Below are 19,871 nucleotides of genomic sequence, written 5' to 3' on the forward strand. Positions count from 1 at the left end.
AACCGGGCCACATTATTAGAAATTGCCCGAACCAGGAGAACACGAATGGACAAGGCCGCGGAAGAGTTTTCAATATTAATGCGGCAGAGGCACAGAAAGACCCGGAGCTTGTTACGGGTACGTTTCTTATTGACAATAAATCTGCTTACGTTTTATTTGATTCGGGTGCGGATAGAAGCTATATGAGTAGAGATTTTTGTGCTAAATTAAGTTGTCCATTGACGCCTTTGGATAGTAAATTTTTACTCGAATTAGCAAATGGTAAATTAATTTCAGCAGATAATATATGTCAGAATCGAGAAATTAAACTGGTTAGCGAAACATTTAAGATTGATTTGATACCAGTAGAGTTAGGGAGTTTTGATGTGATAATCGGTATGGACTGGTTGAAAGAAGTGAAAGCAGAGATCGTTTGTTACAAAAATGCAATTCGCATTATACGAGAAAAAGGAAAACCCTTAATGGTGTACGGAGAAAAGGGCAACACGAAGCTACATATTATTAGTAATTTGAAGGCACAAAAACTAATAAGAAAAGGTTGCTATGCTGTTCTAGCACACGTCGAGAAAGTACAAACTGAAGAAAAGAGCATCAATGATGTTCCCATTGCAAAAGAATTTCCCGATGTATTTCCGAAAGAATTACCGGGATTACCCCCACAGCGATCCGTTGAATTTCAAATAGATCTTGTACCAGGAGCTGCACCAATAGCTCGTGCTCCTTACAGACTCGCACCCAGCGAGATGAAAGAACTGCAAAGCCAATTACAAGAACTTTTAGAGCGTAGTTTCATTCGACCAAGCACATCACCGTGGGGAGCTCCTGTTTTGTTTGTCAAGAAGAAAGATGGTACATTCAGGTTGTGTATCGACTACCGAGAGTTGAACAAACTTACCATCAAGAACCGCTACCCACTACTGAGAATCGACGACTTATTTGATCAACTACAAGGCTCGTCTGTTTATTCAAAGATTGACTTACGTTCCGGGTATCATCAAATGCGGGTGAAAGAAGATGATATTCCAAAGACTGCTTTCAGAACACGTTACGGTCATTACGAGTTTATGGTCATGCCGTTTGGTTTAACTAATGCACCAGCTGTGTTCATGGACCTTATGAACCGAGTGTGTGGACCATACCTTGACAAGTTTGTCATTGTTTTCATTGATGACATACTTATTTACTCAAAGAATGACCAAGAACACGGTGAACATTTGAGAAAGGTGTTAGAAGTATTGAGGAAGGAAGAATTGTACGCTAAGTTTTCAAAGTGTGCATTTTGGTTGGAAGAAGTTCAATTCCTCGGTCACATAGTGAACAAAGAAGGTATTAAGGTGGATCCGGCAAAGATAGAAACTGTTGAAAAGTGGGAAACCCCGAAAACTCCGAAACACATACGCCAGTTTTTAGGACTAGCTGGTTACTACAGAAGGATCATCCAAGACTTTTCCAGAATAGCAAAACCCTTGACTGCATTAACGCATAAAGGGAAGAAATTTGAATGGAATGATGAACAAGAGAAAGCGTTTCAGTTATTGAAGAAAAAGCTAACTACGGCACCTATATTGTCATTGCCTGAAGGGAATGATGATTTTGTGATTTATTGTGACACATCAAAGCAAGGTCTCGGTTGTGTATTAATGCAACGAACGAAGGTGATTGCTTATGCGTCTAGACAATTGAAGATTCACGAACAAAATTATACGACGCATGATTTGGAATTAGGCGCGGTTGTTTTTGCATTAAAGACTTGGAGGCACTACTTATATGGGGTCAAAAGTATTATATATACCGACCACAAAAGTCTTCAACACATATTTAATCAGAAACAACTGAATATGAGGCAGCGTAGGTGGATTGAATTATTGAATGATTACGACTTTGAGATTCGTTACCACCCGGGGAAGGCAAATGTGGTAGCCGATGCCTTGAGCAGGAAGGACAGAGAACCCATTCGAGTAAAATCTATGAATATAATGATTCATAATAACCTTACTACTCAAATAAAGGAGGCGCAACAAGGAGTTTTAAAAGAGGGAAATTTAAAGGATGAAATACCCAAAGGATCGGAGAAACATCTTAATATTCGGGAAGACAGAACCCGGTATAGGGCTGAAAGGATTTGGGTACCAAAATTTGGAGATATGAGAGAAATGGTACTTAGAGAAGCTCATAAAACCAGATACTCAATACATCCTGGAACGGGGAAGATGTACAAGGATCTCAGGAAATATTTTTGGTGGCCGGGTATGAAAGCCGATGTTGCTAAATACGTAGGAGAATGTTTGCCGTGTTCTAAGGTCAAAGCTGAGCATCAGAAACCATCAGGTCTACTTCAACAACCCGAAATCCCGGAATGGAAATGGGAAAACATTACCATGGATTTCATCACTAAATTGCCAAGGACTGCAAGTGGTTTTGATACTATTTGGGTAATAGTTGATCGTCTCACCAAATCAGCACATTTCCTGCCAATAAGAGAAGATGACAAGATGGAGAAGTTAGCACGACTGTATTTGAAGGAAGTCGTCTCCAGACATGGAATACCAATCTCTATTATCTCTGATAGGGATGGCAGATTTATTTCAAGATTCTGGCAGACATTACAGCAAGCATTAGGAACTCGTCTAGACATGAGTACTGCCTATCATCCACAAACTGATGGGCAGAGCGAAAGGATGATACAAACGCTTGAATACATGCTACGAGCATGTGTTATTGATTTCGGAAACAGTTGGGATCGACATCTACCATTAGCAGAATTTTCCTACAACAACAGCTACCATTCAAGCATTGAGATGGCGCCGTTTGAAGCACTTTATGGTAGAAAGTGCAGGTCTCCGATTTGTTGGAGTGAAGTGGGGGATAGACAGATTACGGGTCCGGAGATTATACAAGAAACTACCGAGAAGATCATCCAAATTCAACAACGGTTGAAAACCGCCCAAAGTCGACAAAAGAGCTACGCTGACATTAAAAGAAAAGATATAGAATTTGAAATTGGAGAGATGGTCATGCTTAAAGTTGCACCTTGGAAAGGCGTTGTTCGATTTGGTAAACGAGGGAAATTAAATCCAAGGTATATTGGACCATTCAAGATTATTGATCGTGTCGGACCAGTAACTTACCGACTTGAGTTACCTCAACAACTCGCGGCTGTACATAACACTTTCCACGTCTCGAATTTTAAGAAATGTTTTGCTAAAGAAGATCTCACTATTCCGTTAGATGAAATCCAAATCAACGAAAAACTCCAATTCATCGAAGAACCCGTCGAAATAATGGATCGTGAGGTTAAAAGACTTAAGCAAAACAAGATACCAATTGTTAAGGTTTGATGGAATGCTCGTAGAGGACCCGAGTTCACCTGGGAGCGTGAAGATCAGATGAAGAAGAAATACCCGCATCTATTTCCAGAAGATTCGTCAACACCTTCAACAGCTTAAAATTTCGGGATGAAATTTATTTAACGGGTAGGTACTGTAGTGACCCGAACTTTTCCATGTTTATATATATTAATTGAGATTGATATTTACATGATTAAATGTTTCCAACATGTTAAGCAATCAAACTTGTTAAGACTTAATTAATTGAAATATGTTTCATATAGACAATTGACCACCCAAGTTGACCGGCGATTCACGAACGTTAAAACTTGTAAAAACGACATGACGATATATATATGGATATACATATGGTTAACATGAGATTATGATAAGTAAGTATCTCCATAAGTATATTAACAATGAGTTAGATACATATAAACAAGACTACTAACTTAAGGATTTCGAAACGAGACATATATGTAACGATTATCGTTGTAACGACATTTAAATGTATATATATATTATATTAAGATATATTAATATATCATAATATCATGATAATATAATAGTTTAACATCTCATTAGATATAATAAACAATGGGTTAACAACATTAATTGAGATCGTTAACTTAAAGGTTTCAAAACAACACTTACATGTAACGACTAACGATGACTTAACGACTCAGTTAAAATGTATATACATGTTGTCATAACCCGTCCTTAACCGTAAGAACGTGTTAGATAACGTATGATTTCATTGCGAGGTATTGACCTCTATATGCGACATTTTTAAAAGAAAAACTGCATATATTATACATTACAAACCATGATTCTTATTTTTGATACAAGCTTTGGACGAAATAAAGATGATTATCGTTTAGCGATAATCTTCGACTTACAAACTTTACAAATGATGATAACAACACGATTTCTAGCATATTTTACAACACAAGTTCTTGGATATGCAGTTTTATTTTTGACACAAATATGCGTACGCAAGATCCTGCTCAAATTCAACATAATGCAGCGGAAGCTTCTAATTATCACCTGAGAATAAACATGTTTAAAACGTCAACATAAAGTTGGTGAGATATAGGTTTAGTGCCGGCAGCAATATATATATATATAGACCACAAGATTTCATATATAAACATTTTCATAAAAATATTCTAAGTGGTTGAGCACTTGGTAACCATACTTAACATTTAATCACGTCGCATATTCCCTTTAATATGAAATCTTACTACACCGTACCAAGTGTAGTCACAAAACGAAGTACTGTGCAACCGTTGAATACTGGTCGTCCAGTCCGGTTGGGGTTGTCAGGCCCGATAGATCTATCAACAGGATTCGCGTTTACAATACCGCTGTAAATATTAGTTACCAAGCTACAGGGAAGTATGCCAGTGGTACAACTCAACGTAGAATATATTATCAGTTACTTGTGTCCATAACGTAAAACATAAAATACATGTATTCTCATCCCGAAATATTTAGAGTTTAAAAGTGGGACTATATACTCACTTTCGTCTTGAAGATATATATAATTTGACTTGGTCTCAGGTTGATATCACGAACCTATCCATATATAATATATCAATACCTTTTCTTTTTAAACAAACGTCACATATATATACTTGTTATACTTTTAATACTTTTAATAATTCCTTAGTCCGTAGTTAGCAGTTCGTTGTTAGTAATTCAATTTTAATGGTTCATTTTTAGATGTTTAATATACCCGCAATGAAATTAATAAAACCCCCCAACGAAATAAATAAAACCCCATCGTATATGTATTGGTCGAGATTAATCTTGACCCATGGTACCGGTGTTGTCAAATGACGTGTTGCGTACATAAAGTACCGGTGTTGTCAAATGACATGTTGCGTACAATCATGGGATCTTATGATTAATCTTCTCGTATTGTTTACGGGTGATCCTGAACCATATAAAATTAAATTATGAGTATATATATATATAAAATATCATGTTATTTTAAAAAGATGTGATTTATTTAATTTTCTCCAATTATTTTCGTAGCTAAACTAGTCTTAGATATCCGATCTCGTTTTGGTCATAGTTTCTTCGTTACAACTCCGTTTTCGTTGATTCAACTTGTCACTTCCTTGGATCGAGTCCCTCTTTAAGACTATGAACTGTAAATACCTTAGTTTGTATTCGAAATCACAGGTCATAGGTCAAACTTTAGTGAAACTTATGAAGTTAATCATTTTCCATCATGTAAACAACCTTAAATGATTATTTTTCTAAAAATACTTATACTTTGAGTTAAATCATGAAATTTTTATGTGTTATCATATTCATAGTAAAAATCATTTTTCCAGAAAATAAACCTCCAATTCAAAGTTTAAGATGGTTTTTAATTATCCAACCCAAAACAGCCCCCGGTTGCACTCCGACGTCGTAAATTCAGTTTTTAAGGTGTTCTTTGAAAAACCAAGTTATACCTTGTTAAATTAGCATATATTTAAGATATATTACAGGTCTTGAAGTATTTTAAAAGTTAAGTTAGAAGGATCTATTTAGTTTGCAAACAAGTTTGAAAACATTCAAACTATGTTCTTGTTGTTAAAATTTTATACCACAAAATAAGATAGCTATATATATATGAATCGAATAAGGTTATGAACATAGATTCTACCTCAAGTTCCTTGGACAAGGTTGCTGTAAAAGAGGAGTAAAAAGCTAGAACCAAAAGGGTGATGGAATTGGATGAAAGATTGGAAGTAAGTTTGTGTTCTTGGAAGGATTTCTTGAAGTGTTTTTGTATGGTTTTCTTATGGTGATTAAGTAAGGTTTTTGAAGCTAAATGATGGGGAAAATGCTTGGAGATGATCAAGTATGAAGTTAAGAGTATTTTGAGAGAGAAATGGAAGTGTAAGTATGAGAAAATGGGGTGAAGAAATGGTGTGCATGCATAAAAACGTTTTTAGGTTATAAAGGAAAAAAAAATACCTAACTTTGTTTTCTTGCTAAATAATTCATGCTACTTGACAAATGGTTGGTTCCACATGTTTCTTAATCATTTAAGGCTGCTAAGGAGCAGATTTTTATTGGTATATACCAATAGTAAATACATCTAGAAGCTGCGTATGATACGGGTACATATACTCTAGGTATACGTATAGAAATCTTTGAGAAAACGGAACGAGGATTCAAATATAGCTATCTTTTGTAAATATATTTATATTGTTTTATGTATGTAAGCCCTTTAAAAGTGATTAAATACATTACTTATACGATATATGTATAAACATTATAGGTTATAAGTATTTAAGTCAAATAACGTTACGTATGGTTATCGTTTTGAAAACTTAAGTTAGTAGTTTCAAAATATACTTATAACTTATTGTTATTAATACAAAATGAGATATTAAAACATTCTTAGATCATGTTAAATATGTATATATACATATATATACACAAACGTATAATTATCATATATTGTATAGTTCGTGATATCATCGGTCAAACTAGACGGTCAAACGTTGTGTAAAACTCTTTTCGAAAACATAAGTCTCAACAATTTGGATTGCTTATCATGTTGGTAAGGTTTAATTTATGTAAATATTAATCTTATAAGTATAGAACGATCGAAAAAGTGCGGATCGTTACATTACCTCCCCGTTAAATAAATTTCGTCCCGAAATTTTAAAATTGTACCTATTTTGCGTCATCGAGAAACAAGTGTGGATACTTTTGTTTCATCTGATCCTCTCGTTCCCACATAAACTCGGGACCTCTTCTAGCATTCCAACGAACCTTAACTATCGGTATGTTGCTCTGCTTGAGCTGTTTAACTTCACGATCCATGATTTCGATTGGTTCTTCGATGAATTGTAGTTTCTCGTCGACATGGATTTCTTCAAGAGGAATGGTGAGATCTTCCTTTGCAAGACACTTCTTAAGGTTTGAGACGTGAAAGGTATTATGTACTCCGGCGAGTTGTTGCGGTAACTCGAGTCGATAAGCTACCGGTCCAATGCGTTCGATGATCTTGAACGGGCCTACATATCTTGGGTTCAGTTTACCCCTTTTTCCGAAGCGTATTACACCTTTCCAAGGTGACACCTTTAGCATAACCATGTCCCCGATCTGAAACTCTAATGGTTTCCTTCGGACATCGGCGTAGCTCTTTTGGCGACTACGGGCTGTTTTCAATCTCTCCTTGATTTGTACTATCTTCTCAGTCGTTTCGTGTATGATCTCGGGACCAGTTAATTGTCGATCTCCTACTTCATTCCAACAGATAGGAGATCTACACTTCCTTCCATACAATGCTTCGAATGGTGCAGCTTTAATGCTCGCATGATAACTATTATTATACGAGAATTCTGCTAATGGTAGATATATATCCCATCCGTTTCCAAAATTGATCACACATGCCCTGAGCATGTCTTCAAGAGTCTGAATCGTTCTTTCACTCTGCCCGTCGGTTTGCGGATGATATGCGGTACTCATATCCAAACGAGTTCCTAGTGCCTCCTGTAGTGATTGCCAGAACTTTGAGGTAAATCTACTATCACGATCGGATATAATGGAAATAGGTATTCCATGTCTTGAAACAATTTCCTTTATATACAATCGTAATAGTTTCTCCATTCTATCCGTTTCCTTTATAGGCAGGAAATGTGCAGACTTGGTGAGACGATCAACAATCACCCAAATGGTGTCGTATCCCCAGGCAGTCTTTGGTAACTTCGTGATGAAATCCATGGTAATACCGTCCCATTTCCATTCTGGGATTTCTGGTTGTTGAAGTAATCCTGACGGCTTCTGGTGTTCTGCTTTGACTTTGGAACAAGTTAAACATTCCCCAACATATGTTGCAACGTCTGTCTTCAAATTAGGCCACCAATAATGCGTCTTAAGATCTTGATACATCTTTCCAACTCCAGGATGTATCGAGTATCTTGTCTTATGTGCCTCATTCAATATTAACTTCCTTAATCCACCCAACTTTGGTACCCAAATACGGTTTGCAAAATATCGAATTCCATCTTCCCGCATAATGAGTTGTTTCCCATACTTCTTCATTATTTCATTTCCTATGTTTTCTTTAGTAAGAGCTTCTCGTTGAGCCTCTTTGATTTGTGAGTTGAGATTCATGCGAATTTTTATGTTCATTGCTCGTACTCGAATTGGTTCTCGTTCCTTTCTGCTTAAAGCGTCAGCCACCACATTCGCTTTCCCGGGATGATAACGAATTTCACAATCATAGTCGTTTATTAACTCGACCCACCTACGTTGCCTCATGTTCAGCTGTTTTTGATCGAAAATATGTTGAAGGCTTTTATGATCAGTAAACACAGTGCATTTAACCCCATACAAGTAGTGTCTCCATATCTTCAATGCAAACACGACTGCTCCCAGTTCTAGATCATGCGTCGTATAATTCTGCTCGTGAATCTTTAATTGTCGGGATGCGTATGCAATAACTTTCTTCCGTTGCATAAGAACGCAACCAAAACCTTGTCGCGAAGCGTCACAATATATTTCAAAATCATCGTTCCCTTCTGGTAATGATAAAATAGGCGCCGTAGTCAACTTCTTTTTCAGTAATTGAAATGCACTCTCCTGCTCGGAAGTCCATTCATATTTCTTCCCTTTTTGCGTTAACGCTGTCAACGGCTTAGCTATTCGGGAAAAATCTTGAATAAACCTTCTATAATAACCGGCTAAACCCAAAAATTGGCGTATCTGCATTGGTGTCTTAGGAGTCTCCCATTTTTCAATGGCTTCAATTTTTGCTGGATCAACCTGAATTCCTTTGCTACCAACAACGTGGCCAAGAAATTGCACTTCTTTCAACCAGAAAGCACATTTAGAAAATTTAGCATATAGCTGTTCTTTTCTCAATAACTCTAATATCAACCTTAAATGCTGTTCATGCTCTTGCTCACTCTTGGAATAGATAAGAATATCATCAATGAACACGATAACAAACTTATCTAAATATGGACTACAAACTCGATTCATGAGGTCCATGAATACAGCTGGCGCATTCGTCAATCCAAACGGCATGACCAAAAATTCGTAATGACCGTAGCGTGTCCGAAAAGCAGTTTTCGGTATATCTTCTTCTTTGACACGTAATTGATGATAACCCGATCTTAGGTCAATTTTCGAGTACACACATGATCCTTGGAGTTGATCAAATAAGTCGTCAATTCTCGGTAGTGGATACCGATTCTTGATAGTTAACTTATTTAATTCACGATAATCTATACACATTCAGAAAGATCCGTCTTTCTTCTTGACGAATAAAATTGGAGCTCCCCACGTTGAAGTACTTGGTCGTATGAATCCACGGTCTAGTAATTCTTTTAACTGACTTTGAAGTTCTTTTAACTCGGACGGTGCAAGTCTATATGGAGCACGAGCCACTGGTGCAGCTCCTGGTACTAAATCTATTTGAAATTCTACAGATCTAAATGGAGGTAATCTCGGCAACTCTTCCGGAAATACTTCAGGAAAATCTCTTGCCACAGGCACGTCATTGATGCACTTCTCTTTTTCTTTCTTTTCGACTTTATTAACATGTGCTAAGATAGCATAGCACCCTTTCTTCAAGCACTTTTGAGCTTTCAAATAACTAATGAGTTTTAGCTTTGAGTTACCCTTCTCTCCATAAATCATTACTGGCGTTTTATTCTTACGAGGAATGCGAATTGCCTTCTTGGCGCACACAACTTCAGCTCCTATTTTAGACATCCAGTCCATGCCGACTATTACATCAAAACTTCCTAATTCTACGGGTATTAAGTCAATTTTAAATGTTTCTCCGGCTAAATTTATTTTACAATCACGGCAAATTTTATCGGCTTTAATTAGTTTACCATTAGCTAACTCAATCATGTACTTAGCATCTAGAGGTAATGATGAACAATTCAATTTAGCGTGAAAGTCTCTACACACGTAACTTCTATCAGCACCAGTATCAAATATAATAGATGCGGATAAGTTATTAATGGTAAACGTACCCGTAACAAGCTCCGGGTCTTCACATGCCTCTCTAGCATTAATAACAAATGCTCTCCCACGTGCAGGTCCGATATTCTTCTCTGGATTCGGGCACTGGCTCTTATAGTGACCTTGTTTTCCACACCCAAAACAAGTAATGGTAGCCAAAGCAGTTCTATTTGCATTGGTGGCAGGAGTCTTGGTACCATTTGTAACGAGAGCCCTACAATCTTTAGCAAGATGACCCTTTCGATTACATTTGTTGCATACCACATTACAGTAACCAGAGTGATGTTTGTGGCATCGGTTGCATAAAGGATTTTGTCCTTTATAACCAAAGCTTAAACCACTACCCGCACCTTGCGTGTTTTCTTGTTTCTTAAAAGATTGTTGTTGGTTACCTCGATCATAATTTCCATTCCACTTTCTTTTGTTACCTGATACCTTCACATCAGTATTGGATACTTTCTTATCCATGATGACCTGATCCATTAGCTCGTTTGCCATGGTTATAGCTTCATGAATTGTCTTAGGTTTCGATGCTGTAACATTTGCCTTGACCTTTTTGGGCAACCCATCTTTGTACATTTCAATTTTCCGTTCTTCGGTTGGAACCAATTCAGGACATAGCAAAACTAATTCCATGAATCGCTGATTGTAGTTGGTGATTTCAGTACCAATAACCTTCAGACTTCGTAATTCATCTTCCAACTTCCTAACCTCGTTCCTTGGACAATATTCGTTGATTAACATTGTTTTGAATTCTTCCCATGGAGTATCATAAGCTACATCTCCTCCTACAGCCTTCACATAATTTTTCCATCACGTGAGTGCACTATCTTGTAAAGTGCACGATGCATACTTGGTCATGTCCTTTTCAACACAACCACTTATTTTAAACACAGTCTCCATCTTTTCTATCCACCGGGTTAAACCGATCGGTCCTTCTGTTCCACTGAATGATGAGGGCTTGCAAGCTTGAAAAGTTTTGTAAGTGCACCCCACACGAGGATTTGGGTTAACTGCAGCACCTCTTGCAGCCTCGACCCATAACATTCTTTCGTTCACTCGCTGATTGATGAGTTCCTGGATTTCTTGTTCCGTCATTCGGTTCAATCGCGCCATATTCTTCTATAAGAATGAAAAGAAAATAATTATTCACATGGAATATTATAGATGTAGTGTATATTTACAGTACATTATAGCTTATTAATAATATGAACCAGGTATTATTATAAAAGCCTTTTCTTCTTATTAGCGTTTTATAATTATATCTAGGGTAGTACCTACCCGTTAATGTCCATACTTAATAGCTTAGTACAGAATCAATTACTACCATCTAAATAATACTTAACCATGGAAAATTATTGCATTTCACACTTCACTATCTTACATATGCTTATCTTACATCAAACATTAAACAAACCACACTAATAATATTATACAAAACATTATATGATCCCATGGTTTAATACGGCAGCGCATCGTTTGGTCTATTTTCTAGGACGTTTAGGTTCAAAGAATCGCTTAACGCTTATCCTGGCTGTCTGCCTATATTTTGGCTGTGGGACTGAAGAACTGGATGCCGGGATAGAAAGAATAGGAATAGCGGGAATAGGGGTGGTAGTGTCTAGTGGAGTTGGTGCCACATCATCCTTATTAAACTCAGGATTTGAATTTTCTAATTCATTAGCCTTTCGTTTCTTTCGTAGTTCGAACTCTTCTTTTGTAATTTCCTGTATTTCTTCCTCGGGTTCACTTTCCTCCTCGGGTTCACTTTCCTCCTCGGGTTCACTTTCCTCCTCGGGTTCACTTTCCGGGTTCTCTATAGTCGGTTCATCCGGAATTTGTGAGTCTTCCCCAAAGATATTATTTTCGTCATCGGATAGGTTAATGACTGGAACATCATCTGAAGATTCTGGTTCGGAGTCGCTGAATGTGATAACAAGTTTTGAGCCCGACATCTATCACACAACAACTAACCCATTAGTACTACATAATATTTACATATAAATTTTAACCAACAATGATAAGCAATGGTTTTTAAATCAGACCCGGTCAAAGTCCAGACTTACTAATGTATCCTAACGACTTATCAGTTAGACACACTAATGCAAACCTGGTTCGCTAAGACCACCGCTCTGATACCACATGTCATAACCCGTCCTTAACCGTAAGAACGTGTTAGATAACGTATGATTTCATTGCGAGGTATTGACCTCTATATGCGACATTGTTAAAAGAAAAACTGCATATATTATACATTACAAACCATGATTCTTATTTTTGATACAAGCTTTGGACGAAATAAAGATGATTATCGTTTAGCGATAATCTTCGACTTACAAACTTTACAAATGATGATAACAACACGATTTCTAGCATATTTTACAACACAAGTTCTTGGATATGCAGTTTTATTTTTGACACAAATATGCGTACGCAAGATCCTGCTCAAATTCAACATAATGCAGCGGAAGCTTCTAATTATCACCTGAGAATAAACATGTTTAAAACGTCAACATAAAGTTGGTGAGATATAGGTTTAGTGCCGGCAGCAATATATATATATATATAGACCACAAGATTTCATATATAAACATTTTCATAAAAATATTCTAAGTGGTTGAGCACTTGGTAACCATACTTAACATTTAATCACGTCGCATATTCCCTTTAATATGAAATCTTACTACACCGTACCAAGTGTAGTCACAAAACGAAGTACTGTGCAACCGTTGAATACTGGTCGTCCAGTCCGGTTGGGGTTGTCAGGCCCGATAGATCTATCAACAGGATTCGCGTTTACAATACCGCTGTAAATATTAGTTACCAAGCTACAGGGAAGTATGCCAGTGGTACAACTCAACGTAGAATATATTATCAGTTACTTGTGTTCATAACGTAAAACATAAAATACATGTATTCTCATCCCGAAATATTTAGAGTTTAAAAGTGGGACTATGTGATGAACCGAAAAATTTCGACTAATTTAAACCAATTCTCTTTATGATTTAATATTATGTAAATATATGTATGTATATATATATATATTATAAGATGTACAAGTAAAAACGACTTTCCTACAGTAAAACATTAATTGCTACAGTAAAAATGACTTTGCTACAGTAAAACACTATTTGCTACAGTGAAACCGTATTTTGCTACAGTGCTACAGTGAAAACGACTTTGCTACAGTGATTTGCTACAGTAAACACTATTTGCTACAGTGAAACACTATTTGCTACAGTAAAACACTATTTGCTACAGTAAACACTATTTGCTACAGTAAAATACTATTTGATGTCGACGAACTAGCAAACAAAAACAGAAAAGGCGGCCATGCGATCGCATGGCAAAAACACTAAAAACTCATGCGATCGCATGAGCTACAGTAAATCGAAAAGTACTATAAAAGGTCAGTTTTGCTCGACGTTTTTTTTCATTCTTATTCTGTACTTAAAATTTATATTTATAATTTTAATTATAATTTTAATTTTAAGTTTAATAATAATAAAGTATATTCGAGGGTATTTTTAATTCGGGTTTCAAACCGTTTTAAAATAAGGAAATATTGGGTATTGTTCGGGGTATTGTTCTTGAATCCAAGGCCAACCATACAGTCGTCTACCATCATTACGTCTACGCAATTTGCCTGCAATATTGAGTCTCAATATTGAACTGTGAGTTATAGTCTCCCTTTTTAAATACTTTAAATATTTTTGGGCTGAGAATACATACAATTTATTTTAAACGCAATAAGATACAAGTACATACAAAATTCTACACTGAGTTAAACCGAAAATCCCTTAGCTTTGGTAACTAGTAGCTGCCAGTACATAGGATATGGACTAGTGGGCGCGAATAATTGTATATGGATCCATAGGGCTTGACATCCCCGTCCGAGCTAGAGCGCTAGCCTTTTAACGGACGTATGTTATTTGAGTTTAAGACACGTTGGTTTGCGTGTATTAAAACGAATGGGGTAATTATCACTATAGCGTTAAGTTTAGTTACCAGGGTGCTCTGTTACGTAGAATCTATTGATAAACTTTTGATGAAATCTTGTGGTCTATCTTTATATATGTTTATGACTCGAGCAATTAAACCTATAACTCACCAACATTCGTGTTGACTTTTTAGCATGTTTTATTCTCAGGTCCTTAGAATGTTTCCGCTGTGATGTGCTTGTTGCCTGCATGGAGTCTCTCATGCTTTGTACAAAGTTTATTGCATTCAAAATAAAACTGCGTTGTGTAATAAATAATTGGACTGTGATGTCAACCTGTAAATTAAAGACTTATGTATTTCGGGGTTTTGCTTATACCTAAGCACTCGCCCACATGTTTATAACTTTCTATGTTTAGAAAGTCACTTATTTTAATGAATGCAATATTTTATCAAAACGTATCATATAGAGGTCAAAACCTCACTGTGGAATCAATGATTAACGTGCCGCGTCAATAGCGATTTTGACGGGTCGTTACAGTTGGTATCCGAGCTTGAGGTCATAGGGAACCAGAAATTACATTAGTGTGTTTAACTGGTAATTGTTAGGATGCATTAGTGAGTCTGGACTATGACCATATTTGTTTTTACTGATTTTTGCTTATCATTTGGTCAAAAACATTATATGTAATATATTTATATGCTAACGTAATTGTTGTTTCAATTATGTGATAGATGACTTCCTCTAATCCTATCATTTTGTACGACTCGGAATCGGACACTGAATCTATTCTATCCACAACTGAAAAGGGCGTTCCAATACCTATTAAAGAAGAAATTGTGTTAGCCGGGGAATCTCAACTCCCGGTAAACCCAGAGGAGGTTCCAGCTCCACCCAACTCTAGTTTTCCGGAGCCACAGTATCGTTGGCATGGACCCATGATCCCTGGAGTAAACGAGGATCGTCCATTTCTAAACAAATATGGACATTGGTCCAGATATACCGCCGACGGGCGGGTTGTGCCGATTACGCCTGGCAGATTTCGGTTCATGACCACCGGTACATATTCTTGCAGTTCGTCATCATATTCTCCTACACATGAATCAGACAGTTCGTCATCAGACGAAATCAGTAAGGAGGAGGATTTCGCTAATGAAATAAAAGAGATCACTAAGGAGAAATTCCAACTTGCTATAGATAATAAAAACAACCACAATAATAAAAAGTCCTTAATTATTAAAAAGGAACATGACCATTCGATCCGTAACCACCCTTATTGTATTAAACCCACTGAGGCAACGGGTACCTCAAAACCCCAACCAAAAATAAAATACACTGCCAGAATGTCTGTCGGACCATGTGCACACAAACAATTGGCAGAGAGAACCAAATGGGAAGAAGTTTCTGATAGTTCTGAATGAACGACCTCGCAACCATAAATCTTCCATGCGCTATTTTATTGCTTATGTGTGCTACTCTATCTTGTTATGTAGAATAATCATATGTAAAATATCGGTATTGTATGGTATTGTATTATTTTGGTTTATTAATAATAAATGCATGGAATGATTATTTGTATTATTAATACTTATTATTATTATTACATAATAACGTAGTAACTCGCTATAATTTTTTATAGTGGAATATTATTAGGATTTTAGTAGTTAATTCCTAGTACTAGCTATTATGTATAAACTTAACGGGTAGGTAATACCCTAGAAATAATTATAAAATGCTAATAAGAAGAAAAGGCTTTTATAATAATCGGTTCATATTATTAATATGCTACGATTAACTATTGACAACTCATTTTACCTATAATATTCTATATGATTAAATTATATCTGCTGTGTTTATTGAAGAAACATGTCTCAAATGTCGGATGCTGAGTTTGAGCAACTAGTCGAGAAACGTGTGAATGAAAGAATTGCTGCAGCCGAGGCAGTAAAAGCAACAGCCGAAGCAGCAGCCAAAGCAGCAGCCGTAAACACAAACTCACGAAACGGATGCTCATACAAAACTTTTCAAGGATGCAAACCACAGACGTTTAGTGGAACTGAGGGACCAGTCGGTCTAACCCGATGGTTTGAAAAGATGGAGTCCGTTTTCAAAATCAGTAATTGTGCGAACGAAGACAAGTCAAAGTATGCTTCGTGCACGTTGCAAGATGGTGCACTTACTTGGTGGAACAATTATGCTAAAGCAGAAGGAATAGATACGGCATATGATATCTCTTGGGAAGAACTGAAAAGATGCTAATCGAGGAGTACTGTCCTCGAAACGAGATCAGAAAAATGGAATCTGAGTTACGTAATCTGAAGGTTATCGGCGCGAATCTCAATAACTATGAAAAGCGTTTCATGGAACTAGCCTTGTTGTGTCCCGAATTGGTGCCAAATGAGAAACGAAAGATAGAAATGTATATTGACGGTTTATCGATCAATATCAAAGGAAATTTTACATCGTCCAAACCGAATGCGATGCAGGAAGCCATGACAATGGCACACCAACTCATGGACCAGATCACAGAGAGTTCGATTAAGGCACCAATTACCGAAGTCAAGACAACTGAAGGAAAGAGGAAATGGGAAGACTATAAGGGCAAAAGTACTCACCTGAAGAAACAAGAAACTTTTAAAGGTAAACAAGATGGGGCAACTGCAAGTCCAAACTATAAGGGACCCCATCCGTTCTGCAAAAGATGTTACACACATCATGCAGGTTATTGCCAAGTTGTCTGTGATAAGTGCAACAAGAAAGGACATGTGGCGAAAGATTGTTATGCCACCGTTTCTGAAGTAAAGACAAAATCGACCGATGTCAAGAAATGTTTTGGATGCGGGAAGTCTGGTCACTTTATAAATCAATGCCCTGATAAGGAGAAGAACAAAGAACCCGCACGTGGGAGGGCATTTAATGTTAGTGCCAGTAAAGCACGAGAGGATCCTAATCTTGTCACGGGTACGTTTACCGTTAATAATCAACTAGCTTCTATTATGTTTGATACGGGTGCTGATAGAAGTTATATGTGTAAAGACTTTAATTTTAAACTAAAATGTGCATCATTACCTCTAGACGATAAATATACTATTGAATTAGCTAATGGTAAACTGATAAAAGCCGATAAAATTTGCCATGGTTGCGAAATGAATCTCGCTGGTGAAACCTTCAAAATCGATTTGATACCCGTAGAACTAGGAAGTTTTGACGTAATCGTTGGCATGGACTGGATGTCCAAAACAAGAGCGGAAGTTGTTTGCGCTGAGAAAGCAATCCGCATCCCTCGTAAGGATGAAACGTCATTAATGATTTATGGGGAGAAGAGCAACTCAAAGCTGAACTTTATCAGCTGTATGAAGGCCCAGAAACTTATAAGAAAAGGTTGTTATGCTATTCTGGCACACGTAAAGAAGATCGATACTGAAGAAAGAAGCATTAATGACATGCCGGTTGTAAGAGAATATCCCGGAGTATTTCCAGAAGAATTACCGGGGCTACCTCCACACAGATGTGTAGAATTCCAGATTGATCTCATACCAGGAGCTGCACCTGTAGCCCGATCTCCATATAGACTTGCACCTTCAGAAATGCAAGAATTACAAGACCAGTTGCAAGAATTATCGGACCGTGGATTTATTCGTCCTAGTTTTTCACCTTGGGGTGCTCCTATTCTGTTCGTCAAGAAGAAGGATGGATCTATGAGAATGTGCATAGATTACCGAGAATTAAACAAATTAACGATCAAGAATCGGTACCCATTACCGAGGATTGATGATTTGTTTGATCAATTGCAAGGATCAAGTGTTTATTCTAAGATTGATCTACGCTCCGGATATCATCAACTGAGAGTGAAGGAAGAAGATGTTCCTAAAACCGCGTTCAGAACCCGTTACGGTCACTATGAATTTTTAGTCATGCCTTTTGGATTGACTAATGCTCCAGCAGTATTCATGGATCTAATGAATCGCATCTGTAGACCGTATTTAGACAAATTTGTCATTGTTTTTATCGACGACATATTGATTTACTCGAAGAACAAGGAAGAACATGAGCAACACTTAAGACTGGTACTAGAGATACTCAAGAAAGAAGAATTGTACGCAAAATTTTCGAAGTGTGATTTCTGGTTACAAGAAGTACAATTTTTGGGCCATGTTGTCAGTAAACATGGAATTAAAGTTGACCCCGCCAAGATCGAAGCCATTAGTAAATGGGAAACACCGAAGACTCCAACACAAATCCGCCAATTCTTAGGTCTTGCTGGTTACTACCGAAGATTCATTCAAGGTTTCTCTAGAATCGCCAAACCCTTAACTGCATTGACTCAAAAGGGAAAGAAGTATGATTGGTCCACAGAACAGGAATCCTCATTCCAGTTATTAAAGAAGAAGTTAACGTCTGCACCCATTTTGTCATTACCGGAAGGAAATGATGATTTCGTGATCTATTGTGATGCTTCACGCCAAGGTTTAGGATGCGTATTAATGCAACGCACAAAAGTCATCGCATACGCCTCACGACAACTAAAAATTCATGAAAAGAACTATACGACGCACGATTTGGAACTTGGAGCAGTAGTTTTTGCACTCAAAATATGGAGACACTATCTATATGGCACCAAGTGTACAGTGTACACCGACCATAAGAGTCTTCAGCATATTTTTGATCAAAAACAACTCAATATGAGGCAACGTCGCTGGGTAGAGTTGTTAAACGATTACGATTGTGAAATCCGTTACCACCCCGGAAAGGCTAATGTTGTAGCTGATGCCCTAAGTCGAAAAGAAAGAGTAAAACCTCTTAGGGTCCGAGCTTTGAATATTACAATTCGTACTGATCTCACAAAGCAAATTCAAGCAGCACAGTTAGAGGCTTTAAAAGAAGAAAATGAAAAAGGCGAAATGAGCAGAGGGTTAGAAAAACAGCTTGAAGTAAAAGCCGATGGAACCCTGTATTTTGCTGATAGGATATGGGTACCAAAACATGGTAATCTAAGGCAACTAGTACTAGATGAAGCACACAAAACGAGGTACTCAATTCACCCAGGAAACGGGAAAATGTACCACGATCTCAAGAAGTTTTATTGGTGGCCTAATATGAAGACTGAAATTGCTACTTATGTAAGCAAATGTTTGACGTGTGCAAAGGTCAAAGCTGAGCACCAAAAGCCGTCAGGATTACTGCAACAACCAGAAATTTCGCAGTGGAAATGGGAAAGAATAACTATGGATTTCATTACGAAATTGCCAAGGACTGCAAGTAGTCATGATACTATTTGTGTGATAGTTGATCGTCTAACTAAATCAGCTCACTTTCTACCAATAAAGGAGACAGACAGTATGGAGAAATTAGCACGCCTATATTTGAAGGAAGTAGTTTCCAGGCATGGTGTACCCATCTCCATCATATCTGATCGCGACACCCGATTCACATCACGTTTTTGGCAATCATTACAAAAAGCATTGGGAACTCGATTAGATATGAGCACCGCTTATCACCCACAGACAGATGGTCAAAGTGAAAGAACAATACAAACATTGGAAGACATGTTACGGGCATGCGTGATTGACTTTGGAACCAGTTGGGATCGACACTTACCGTTGGCAGAATTT

The sequence above is a fragment of the Rutidosis leptorrhynchoides genome, chromosome 3, assembly GCF_046630445.1.
Source record: "Rutidosis leptorrhynchoides isolate AG116_Rl617_1_P2 chromosome 3, CSIRO_AGI_Rlap_v1, whole genome shotgun sequence".
Classification (NCBI taxonomy): domain Eukaryota; kingdom Viridiplantae; phylum Streptophyta; class Magnoliopsida; order Asterales; family Asteraceae; genus Rutidosis; species Rutidosis leptorrhynchoides.